The sequence below is a fragment of the Oreochromis niloticus genome, linkage group LG23 (genome assembly GCF_001858045.2).
Source record: "Oreochromis niloticus isolate F11D_XX linkage group LG23, O_niloticus_UMD_NMBU, whole genome shotgun sequence".
Classification (NCBI taxonomy): Eukaryota; Metazoa; Chordata; class Actinopteri; order Cichliformes; family Cichlidae; genus Oreochromis; species Oreochromis niloticus.
Genome location: NC_031986.2, coordinates 19640071 through 19652306, shown reverse-complemented (window position 1 = coordinate 19652306; position 12236 = coordinate 19640071). Strand labels below are relative to the sequence as shown.

General features: G+C 38.3%; 1 non-coding gene across 1 annotated transcript; it reads right to left on the bottom strand.

The window, feature by feature from the left end:
- Positions 1 to 2002: 2002 nt before the first annotated feature.
- On the bottom strand, positions 2003 to 11936 carry LOC100696888 (uncharacterized). Its single transcript, XR_003216424.1, has 4 exons — positions 11789 to 11936; positions 9203 to 9298; positions 6166 to 6204; positions 2003 to 5249 (listed from the first exon to the last, which is right to left on the bottom strand). It is a non-coding gene; the product is annotated as an uncharacterized LOC100696888 (transcript).
- Positions 11937 to 12236: the final 300 nt, after the last annotated feature.

Below are 12236 nucleotides of genomic sequence, written 5' to 3'. Positions count from 1 at the left end.
TAGAGGAGGGTCCGAGGTTCTGTGCTTAGATTGTTCCCGTGACCCGATGGATGGATGGAAATTCAGAACAAAGTATTAATCAAATTAGCAGTAATTTGATGATTTAATAAGACGCATTCAGTCTGTCTGTTACAAGGTGGCTTAGGTGTGCTTGTGTATGTGTTTTGTCTGAAGGCAGTTCATTTCAGTTAACAAGGGTCACATGGTTTCAATTTGCAGCTTTTATTGGCTGATAAACACACAGATGTGATAAATTTACTCTGACACTCAGGCTCTGTGTGTGTGTTTAGATATTTAACAGTGTAACATGAGCACACTCCTGTTTCTATAAAGATAATAAGATTAAATTACTTTTCCCGTATTGAAATTCCCTCATTTGACTGCTCGCATCTCTTTCTTTATCTCTCATCTTTTGCTTTTTCTTCCGCCCTCTCCCTCTCCATTCCCCCCTCTTCTTTAAATTCAGTGTTATTGATGAAAACTAAACTGACTTGAATGTGATCGCGCACTCCGAGAGTCTGTTTCAGTGCAACAGCACACACTGCAGGCCAGTGTTGGCATTACACTTCCAAAGGGTTCATTTTCTGGCAGTTTTCTTGCTGTCAGGCTTTTAAAACTGAGAATTAAAGTCATTTAAATTCAAATATTATGTTTTAGACATTTCATATTTAATAGCTGTTTGATTCAGGAGCAAGTGATGCTGAGAAAAAAAAGTTACTGGGGGAGAAAACCGAAGAAATTAAGTGAAGTGATATGATTATCCCAGCTGAGAGGCAGGAGGCAGAGTCACCCTAGACCTGGTGCCAGTCTATCACAGATCATATAATTAAAAATATAGATATTTATTCTGAGTTGTTGTAGTTTTGATCATTTATGAACCTTTATTGCTGTTGCTTACAAGTAGGATGCTGCAAACCTAAAGAAACCAGGTCTCCGTACATGTGGTAAGAACTTGTTTGGATTTGGGTTTTTTGTTTATTTTATTTTCCTCATGTTTCAACTCACCAAAACGTCCGCCCGGTTACCAGAAGTTACCAGAAGTTACCAGAAGTCCGTGGTGACTCAAATCTAAAAACGAAGGCCAGACATTTGTATTCAAACCATCAGCAGCTTAGAGGAATAACAACAATAATCTGGCATTGTGGGTCGGAGCTGAAAGTGAAAGCGGCCGGACCACACACACACACACACACACCCTCAGCTCCTTCCTGCAGCGAGTCCAAGTCAAGCTTTGGATGGAGCTGATGGCTGTTACCCGAAAGCATGAGTCATCGGGGACGACAGATCGAAGTAAAAACAAACATACTGAAGTTCTTCCACTCTGACGCATCCTGCTGCTGCTGGTCAGACACAAAACAGCAGCTTTGCCACATCAAGGCTTCGGTGGCTGTTGGGCTCAAGCCGCTTTTAGGGCCTCACGGCCGCCAGGAGCTGGTTTCTTCTTGCAGGATATCTTTGCCATGCTACTGTCATGCCATTCGGACAAGCCTCTAGTTTCATGTGGTGATCATTAAACTGATATTTATGTTGCAAATGGGATGAAAAATCTTTAATTTTGTGTTTTAAATTAATCTGAGGTTCATCCAAAAAAACAGGCCCTCAAACGCTGTTTTCTCTAAATTATATCTTTTAAATATAACCATACGTAGGCTTTTATTTATTATCAATAACGTGTGTAGATTTCTTCAGTGAAAAGACTGCAACCTTAAGGTTTGGGTTAAACATAAACACAGTTTACTTAATGTATGGAAAATGTTTCCTATGTTTTGTTTGGAAAAAAGCACATTTTTAGTAGAAACTGTTGACAGGTTGCAGTCACGCATAAGCCCCAACACAGTACTCCAGTACAGTACTTTGTGTGAGTGTACTCGGACTTGATTTGTAATTTCTTTATCTTTAAAAAGAAAGAAAGAAAATGGGCTGAAGGTAAGGAGTGCAGTTTCACATTTCAGCCACCAGAGGGAGTTTATCTTCAGCACATTGACGCACCAGAAAGCAACAGTGTCACAAAGTATCAAGTTTATTAATGTACTTTTAGAAAACATCAGCAAATAAAAGAGATTTTACTAAAACAGGATAAAATCAATAAAGTTTGCTGGAGCAGAAAACTGGAGCTTTGATGATGGGAAAACAGACAGAAATGCACAACTCTGGGCTGGAAATTTACTCAGATTTTTTCCTCCCTGCTGATTCATAACTGTCACGTGTTAGTCAGACTCCAACCTGTAGTTAGTTGTTTATTACTTTGAGCTTAAAATATGACAACAACCACAATGGAAAATCACCAGCAGTAAGCACTCATGTAGATGTTTATCTTCGTCTGCTAGGCTCATTTGACCTCTCAGCTTCTTTGGCAGGATGATGCAAAAACTGCCTGACAACATAGAGACTCAAAACAGCTGTAAAAGTTTTAGAAATAAGAAGCTCGTGAAGAATGTGAGATCTGAGGCCAAATTCTTGAAACACTGAGAAAAACGACTCAGTACTCAGGAACAAAATGTTACCAACGCTAAAATAAAGGTTATTTAAATGTGTTGCCATTTATTTTGTGCGTCACTCACGAGAATTGTTAATAACATGGACTCAGCGAGTTGTTTCTGCAAGAGAATCTTTATGCTGGCCCCAAGGTGCACAACACAGCGAGAAAATGGAAAACACAAGATGTACACTGCTCTGCCAAGAAAGAAAAGTCTGCCTGGATTTAAGAGCTTTCCACTGGATTACTACTGCAGTCATTAATATATTTCTGCTGGCAAAAGCTTATTTAACGCTAACAGATGCTGTGAGAACTTCTTTCTTTTGTTAAACAACCATGTTGGAGGATGTATCAAGGGGATGCGGAGAAGATGTTACACTTTTTTTTAACATCGAAGGCCATTTCTGAAACTGCAAAAACTGGACAGTGATAAAAATCATGAAATGTAACCAGAGAAAAATCTTTAATGATCACGTAAATATTTAGTGAAATCAAATCATTAAAAAAGATGATAGTAGAGCTCATGGCAAAGTTTAATAACAAAGTTAAGCGTGCTTCCACAGGCAGTGTGAAGAGAAAATCAGGGGATTGCCATTAAAAGGCTGTACAGCCTTAAGGAAACCACCGATCAGTGAAGCTAACTGAGAAAAGAAAAGGACAGGGAGCAAGCAGACTGGGCTCAGGAGCAATGGAAAAAGGTCATGTTATCTGGCGAGCGCATATTTAGCCTGCTCCAGAGGGATGGGTGCTAGGGCTGTGCCATATTTACACTAGAGGCACAACACAGGCACGTCTCACAGTGAGAGAGGCCTCTGAGTAAAAAAGAAAGCTACTTCAACAACCACCAACAAAATACAGTACATTGCAAAATATGGAGGAAAGTTGAGGCAAAAAATACATGGTTGAAGGCACGTGAGGAGCAGATGCTAGCAATCAAAAGGAAACAAAGTCAACCTAGCATGGCTGGCGCTAGCTCCACTCTATAAGATTGGAAGAGCTCCTGAAGATTTCCAAGCTTCAGTTATGTTAGCACTGTTAAGCTAATTATTTAAGCTATTTCCAAGCTATTTCCCTGCCTGGGCTACTTTTGTACCTAGGTCTGACTAAGGTTGTGGCACAGCATATAAGGCTACTATTGGACTATAATGCAACTGCAGCTTGGTGCTGGCACATTAGCTAATCAACCATCAGTAACAGTAGCTCAATGGAAAAGAAGGAAAATGCCCTTTGTTTTGCTTGCACTCATAAATGCTGCTGTCTGAGATCAAATGTTATTCAGACACAAATATCATTGTCACAAATGTCCTTTAAAAATTACATTTTGAGGTTATATTAATCATCAGTGGGATTAAGTAGCATGCCTAGTGCCAACAGTAGAGACCTGTGAGGGGAGTCTTATGATGTGAGGTTGGTTCAGTCGGTCAGGTCTACGTTTATCAATGATTTATGCTCAAACGGTGAGGCCAGCTGACTGCCTGAATGTGCTGAATGACCAGGTTCTGCCTGCCCTGATGGCGCAGGCATCTTCCCAGATGACAATGGCAACATTCATTGGGTTCAAATAGTGAAAGAGTGGTTCAAAGAGCATGAGACATCATTTTCACACATGTATTGGTCACAACAGAGTCCAGACCTTAACCCCATCTTTGAGATGTGTTGAACCCTTTATGCAGCCATGTGAGCGCACTCACGATCAATACACGGTCATGGAGAGAAATGAAGGCAAATCTGGAGGGAAATAAGTGTAGCAATGCACAAGCTTATCAAAAATGATGCCACAGCGATTGCATGCCTGCATCAAAGCTAAAGGTAGAGCAACAAAACATCAGAGTGTGTGACTCTTTTTGTTAGGGCCTTAAAAGATATATTATAGGTAATATATAAAACATCGTCAACAAAACATATACTCATATGAAACCTTGAAAAAACAAATGATATTCTGGAAAACAACATAAAAAAATGGAAAAACAATATTTTAGAAAAAATTTATTGCTTTTGAATAACTTTTCAGTTTTTTTAGTTTATGTTTTCGGCTGCTTTTAAAACTGTTTTTGTTCTTTTTGCAGTTTTTTCTGTTCTTTCTGTTTCATCTTTGCTCTCCTTTTTTATTGTAGTTGAGCTCATCTTGTTTTTTCTTTCATTACTTTATGTTTTGTGTTTTCTGCTTTATTTTTCTGTTTGGCACCTTGGGGCCACCATAAATTCAGGATACCACAGTCAGTCATAGCATGAAAATGCCTGCTTGTAATTTATGCAACGTCGCTGCATTAAAGTGGAGCTTTTAACGAGGGAACAATGTAAACACAGGTCTACCGAACACAAACCACATCTTAGTTTCTTTTGGTTGTTCACATTCCTGAGAAGGGCTCACATTTCAGACAGTTGTGCTTTGCTCACATTTAGTGGTGCCAAAGTGCAAAGTTGCTCAGTGCAATTTTTAAAATCGGCTACTTCTAAAAATGTTAAACTTCCCTTCTCACATCTTTGTTGTTTTATGCGTGCAACAAAGCTACAAAGCTCTCAAGTCTGCAACTTGAGTGACACTTTTGTCGCTATTTTCCATTTCCCCCCCTTTATTCCTCCTCTTTGGCTTTCAGAGGTTCCTCAGATTGAAGCGCTTCATCAGAGCCAACGGAGTCGCCGTCGCCGCTGTCGGCGTCCTCGTCTTTGTCCTCCTGCTCGTTGGTCACGTATTCGCCCTTATGTCTGGACAAGCACCACAAAAGCACGCCGATGACGCAGATCATTAACAACAGCACTACACTTACGATTCCTGTGAAGGCAGAGAGAAATATCATAGCAGAGCCCCCAAAGATGCATTTAAAGCATCACTTTCATTGCAGTTCAACATAGAATTCAATATCCTGCCTATAGAGTCTGCTGTGTCTCTATTTTTACTTTTCACTTATAAAGCAAAGTTCATGGATTTCATGAACTGATATCTCTAATGAACTGACATAAAAACCTGATATATATTATTAGCTGACATTCACGTTTACTGAACATAATAATTATAACAAGAAAGAAAAACTAATAAGATAAAAACTTCTTTTAAAAATCCAAATGTAGAAACTTTAACACATTAAAGAATACTTCAATTTTATATCCCACTATTAGTAAAAACTTCATTAACTGAAACAAAAATTTCTGGAGAATACGTGACCTGTAAAAACGTTTCTTTTAACAAATTAGCACCAAATTTAATCAATTACTAAAATTATAGATTAAAGAGGTAATTACATTTTCACATATGTTCTTCTATTTCCTTATTTATCCCTTAGATTTAAGAATTTAATTTAAATAATCTACATCTACAGTTTAGTCTTTAAAATTTTCATTTTATATTTGAAGCTTATTACAGTAGCTTGCCTCCACCAGTGTGTGAATGTGAGAGTGAATGAATAGTGGAATTGTAAAGCGCTTTGGGTGCCTTGAAAAGCGGTATATGAAATCCAATCCATTATTATCATTATTATTATTATTATTATTATTATTATATTGGTTGATGATTATTTTATCACATTCCAGACTACATATGATTTGGTCGTTGGAAATAAGATTTGAAAATCTTTAATCCATACAGAACAAGTAAGTAAACAGAACATCTTTTTCATTCATGTTAACTGAAATAAAATTCAGCAGATTCACACTCATTGTTGAACATCATAAGAAAAGAAGTCACTTCTCACCACCAATCAAAGCGGCAAAATCTCCAGTGTCATAGGTTTCTGTAAAGACATGAAAATTAAGTCAAACTTGGGTGAAGTTTGATATCTAAATCAAATGATATACAGTAGAGGTTAAAAACAAACTTCTGTGTCAGATTCATCTTGGAGAAAAGCTCCAGGGGTCCTGATAAAAGTCAGTGACAAAGGCAAAGTGAAATTTTGAGTCATTCTCTCAATCTACAGCCTCCTCGCTCATGTACTGTCACAAGCAGCAGCTCACAATATTAAGTTATCTGGATGACACAAACAGCTGTTTGTGTTTACATTTTCCCTCAGCTCAGAGTCCAGCCATGTGTGGCATTCAAACAACGGCCGTCTATTTTAGAGCCTCAGTGTGTGTAGAAGCAACATGACTGCAAGGCCAAAAAGAAACGTTACACACCATATTTTAGGAAACAAGTGAGCAAAATCAAGAAATTTATATCACTGTTTATGAGGTTTATGGTACCTAAAAGTTTCATATTTTAAGAAAACCAAAGCCAAATTTAAAGGATAATCATGATGAAATTTTAATGAGAAGTTGTTGTTTTAAGTTTGGTGATAATAAAAATTCTATTCTTTCACTTTTAACTTTCCAAAGATTTACCAAGAAAAAAAGCTTGCTGTAAGTTCCTAGAAAAGCATTTTAACTCATTAACAGCAATACAACTGTTGTGTATAGGTGGGTTTGTTCAGAAATAACTATTTTTTGCTGTTCATGTACACAAATAGCCACTTTTTTTCTTGTCACTATGCATAAATTTGTAACATATTTCAATAGGTAACAGTATCCGCTTCAAAAACTAACCTTTAATCGATTAACAATAATGCTTTTGAGGAACCTAATAAAAAGTAAAATTACTGTTCAGAAACACAAGCCAATATCTTAAGAACATAACTTTCAGATACTGTTGATCTGCTATAGATAGTTTTAAGAGCTGATATGTCTTTTCTTTTGTCCTCCACTTGTTTAGTTCTTCAAATTTTTTAAGGACACACTGCACACCATGCTGAGATATGCCAAGTTTTCAACTAAAGCTCTTTGGGAATCACCTTGTTGGTGCAAAAATATTATTTTATGTCTGTAACTGTGTTAACTTTGGTATTTAATAAATTAAATTAAAGAAATTTGAACAAATGATGTATTTTTGTGACAGGCTGCTAGTAACAAAGTGCCTAAAGATGCTATTTGAAATTCATTATTTGCTAAGTTGTCTGATATTTGTAGACACAACACTGGATCATCCCTTGAGTTAAGTGCCTTTTTTGTGCTTGAATGGTTCATAGGTCAGCGTTAAGTGGCTCAAACAAGCAATCATTCCTCTGAAAATGGTACAAGGACTGGGCTGAAAATGAGTGAAAAAGCAGCCAATATCCACAGAAAAAACTTCAGAAGGCCTAAAGATCTATTGCTCAAGAGGACTTTATAACATTACTGGAAATTCTGGCTCCTTGGAAGCAAAAATATAAAGAAATGTTTCTCAAGACTTTTGCACTGCAGGTTATTTTGCAATGACATGTTACAGTTTGTTTCTATTTGTAGGCTTCTGATTGGCCAGTGTTTCTGTATCGCCACCTGTTGCTTTGGCATCTTGACAGTGCTTAACATCATTTTTTGCATTTCACGTCGATAGACCTTTCAAACTGAAATTGAAAGATCAAAGTTTTTTGAAAGATACCTGTGTACATGATGACATAGACTTATTAACAGCAGAATACACCAATTTGTTGTTCATATGTGTTAAATCTGTATATCTGATGTGTCTAATACTAATAAAGTATTCTTGCATCATCTAAAAAGAAGCAGAGAAAAGTTTAACAACACTTGTCTGTTGCAGTTCAATATAAAAGTTATTTCTAGGCTGCGTTGGTCTCGCCAGGCCCTGCTGTGGAAACGAGGACTGGTATGAGCGTTTTAGGCCCTTATCTCCACAGCGACAGACCCCCCGAGGCGTCACGCTCGCTCCTTCCCATGCTCCACTCTGACATCGGGCTGATAAGACACTCCCTGCTAACGCACACTAACACCTCGGCTGGTTCACTGTGTTTGCAGGGTGTTTGTCCCACAAACTGGGTGTTGAATTTTAGTATCCTATCATCTAAATCTATTAAAAAAATGCTTATGCATGTGATAAGATTTTTGGTGCTGGTTTAAATTTGTCATTCAAGCAAAAATAATGGTGCAGTTACACAATTTATAAGGCAATTATTTTGTGACTAATAACTACTGGGGCAATCAGTTGCTTTTCCAGTGTCCCATTGAGTTCTGCACATGGACTCCAGCTCCAGATGGTAGTCTGTGCTGAGATCATGACCAATACAGATCCTAATGAAAAAAATCTTTGATAGGCATTAGTCACTGTGATTTTAGTGGTCTTCTTCGATAATCAGACATTGGACACAGACATGTACAGTGCTCATATACAGAATAGTCTTGAATCATCACATTTACAAATACACGATAATCTATACAGTACCTGACATTAAACTGAAAATAAAAAAATCAGCACTTTGTCATAACACTCTGGATCCTCCTGTAGGTCATCTTTGTTAACCGTGATAAATCAGTACGCCCACCAGTGCACAGGAGAAATAACAGCTGTAGCTAAACCGGCAAACTGCTCTTTCAAGATGTCAACAAATCCTCAAGACTGATGTGTAGCACAGATCAACTCTTTTTTATTGGTTTTTGATTTATTCATAAGAAAATAACTATACAAATGCGAATATTTTATTATAACTGTAATCCTGTGTAGCAGAATTAGATTAATATAAAATATAAATCAACTAATCTCTTTATGAACGCTGTTAAGATTTTGAATAAACACATATACAAACTTATCAAACAAATTAAAAGAATTTCAATAAAAGTCTACAAAAATATTTAAGCAGCAACAACAGACAGCAGATAGATGAGTGATGTTTCCCTGTGGTCTACTTGTGCTATATTCTTGTTTAATGAACAAATGTTATGGTGAAATAAAATAAAAGACAATTCACACATTTTCCAGGCACATACCCTTGGGTCCTATCTTGGTCACAAGGTCTGAAAAAGGAGAGGGGCTTGTTCCTGACAAAGGGGGCACCGTTGCGTGAGTGTTCATGCTGAAGTCACCTGTGAAGAAACAGCATGATTTATGAATAAAATTCTTCTTGCAGTTAAACTTAAGATAATTTAATTTAGAGCTAGTGCAGCTAATTTCCTACAAAGTTTCCTCTTAATTAGCTGCATTTTCGCTGTAAATATTTTAGTTATTTTACGCTGGACCATCTGCTGATGTAATCTCTCCAGCATGGCTCCGGCCTGGGGCCTCCTCACGTAGGACGTTCCCACTCTACTCTGAGCCCTTTATTAAAGACCGAGCTCCTCACTGTCTCTCTAAAGTTGATCCCAGCTACACTTTGGAGGAATCTCATTTCAGCTGCTTGTATGTGGGATCTCATTCTTTAGGTCACAACCCACAGCTCGTGATGATTGGTGATATGTTTTTACACTTTTATTGTGTTATTAATTCTCATTAAAATCTATTTATTTAGCTTTAAGCAACAAAGGCCACAGAAACTATTCTGTTAGGCTTAGGTGTTAAAAACTACTTGTTCAGGAGGTAAGGAGTAGTTTTAAAGTTTTGCTGACTGTCAAGAAAAAAAGGACATAAACATGGGTAAACATCATGGATACAGTTTATATGGCCCCCTGGACTGTGGCAGGCCTGTGGCTAATCCCTGGTCAATCCTTGCTGTGATCAGGGACTTAAGTTTATGCAGCCACAGCTGGTAAAATCCCAAGTTTAATGATGGTAAGCTGGTTTTAATGAGTATTGTATCAACCAGTCATATTAGTGATAATAGACGCTAATGCATTTACCGCTTCCTATATTTGTGCATTTTAATGTCTTGTCAGGGATTTAAATGCTCTGAACATTGACATAGATATGTGTTTCCAGCAAATATAAACTAGACATTGTTGAGACGAGCATGAGAGAAATGGCTACAGGCCTTACATAATACTTTGTTTTGCTTCCACCCACTGAGTCTGCCTCTAATGACACTTTACAGATGTGCACTTGTAATCAAGATCAAGTTTGAAGATGCAGTGCAGTCTGGGAACTTTTGTAAGTTGAGTAATCATTGGCCAGAACTTTGTGATGACGATGGACGTAGCAGCTGCTTAATGGACTGATACTTATGGAAAGGAGTGTTTTACTACCAACCCCATTCACCATCCAAACACCTTCATTCAGTACTTTATTCTGTGCTTTTCTAACTATCATGGGTACTCAAACACTCTGATAGACGCATTGGGAGGAACTGGGGGTTCGGTGTCTTGCTTAAGGACACTTTGACACACATGCTGTAGGAGCTTGGTATCCAATCACTGACTACCTGATGGATGGATGGATGGATGGATGGATGGATGGATGGATGGATGGATGGATGGATGGATGGATGGCCCACTCTACCTCCTGAGCCATGGCTGCCTCCTCAACGTTGATGAGTTTAGTATAATGATGATGATCAACAAATTTCTGTCTATTAAAAAAAGTGACTCAGGTTGTTGAATCAAGAGTTCAGGTTTAGAGATGCCTCAGCATCCTCTGAACGTGGGTATTGATTTTGTTGACTGCAAAGCCAATGACCAGTGTTCATCTGTTTTTGTTCAATTTACCTTGTGCTTGTTTGTTTCCCTGACACCAAAAAAGCAACATTGGTACCAGGTCAGACTTTCATTTACTAGCCTGACATCTTTACAGTCTTATCAGTGCACACATTAAGCTTGTCCCACCACAAACAACACCCTAACTTGGATCCTAACATATTGGAAACTCAATACACAAAGGTGCCTGAAATAATGTTCAGTTTTCATTTTATCCCATGACCTCATGTGAATCCTTGAGGCTTACGATCAGCAAATTTTTAAAGAAATTATTATGAAGAGCATATCCAGGAAATTAGCTGGAAACCCAAACCAACAGTTGTATTACCCTTCCTTTTAAAGTGATTAGTGTTAACTTATTGTATCTTGATCCCCCTCAGGAACTTTTTTCTCAGAGCCAGATTTGAATTCTCTGCCAGATGCTTTGTGTCTGCAAGCGAGAAATCCAGTCAGCATCTCCAATTGTGTCAGGGTTTTTCTGACCCCGTGAACATTTCATTTGCAAAATGCTCCATTTTAGCACATTTCACCACACAATAGAGCCTTTCAAGGGAAATCCAGTTTTTTCTGACTCATGAACTCGAGGTGTCGCACTAAAATGCATCCAAAGCATCGACGTTTGCCTCCGTAACAAGAGTCACGCTTCGGGTAAACAGCTGCAGAGCATTAAAGTGTAATGCACAAATATGACACTTTAATCACCAGGTTATTTGAGTTTAATGCTCTTTAAACATCCCTAACTGAGGTGACTAAGGTTTTTATTTGTTTCCACTAAAGCCGAACTTTAGTTTCACACATGCAACTTTTAAAATAAGTGAGAACAGATTGTTGACCACTGACTATAACCTGAAATCAAAGTGCCCAACAGTTTGTTTGCAGAGCAGCTCGTTCTGCTCAAAGCAACACAAAACCACAACAAGGATTTTGATATAAAGAGAAAAAGAAGCTCACCAGTTTCTGAGAGTCAGCAGGCAGCTCTTCTTACGCCGACAGAGTGTACGCTGGACAACACACACAATTCAAAACACACTGAAAAACACACAAACACACACACGGATGGGTGTGGTGTCAGTCCCCAGGGCCGAGATCTGTTCCCCCTCTGGCCAATAGCGGAGCTGGCTCCACCTCTCTGATCCTAAACAGCCTGCAGATGTCTGAGTGCATGCAGCTGACAACGCCTCTTGCATCATCTGTTAACACACAGAGGAGCACTTAAGTGTGTGTGTGTATCTGTGTTTGTGTTGTTTGGCCCTTGTGCATGTCCTGTGCTGAATAATCCTTACCTTCAGCCTGGTATTAATGTGAGCCGTCTTCTTTTAGACAAATAAAGATGGTTTCTTAACAAGAAAAGGGTGCACAGCCTCAGAAACAGGGCTAGAGTAAAAGTCCATGTACAATC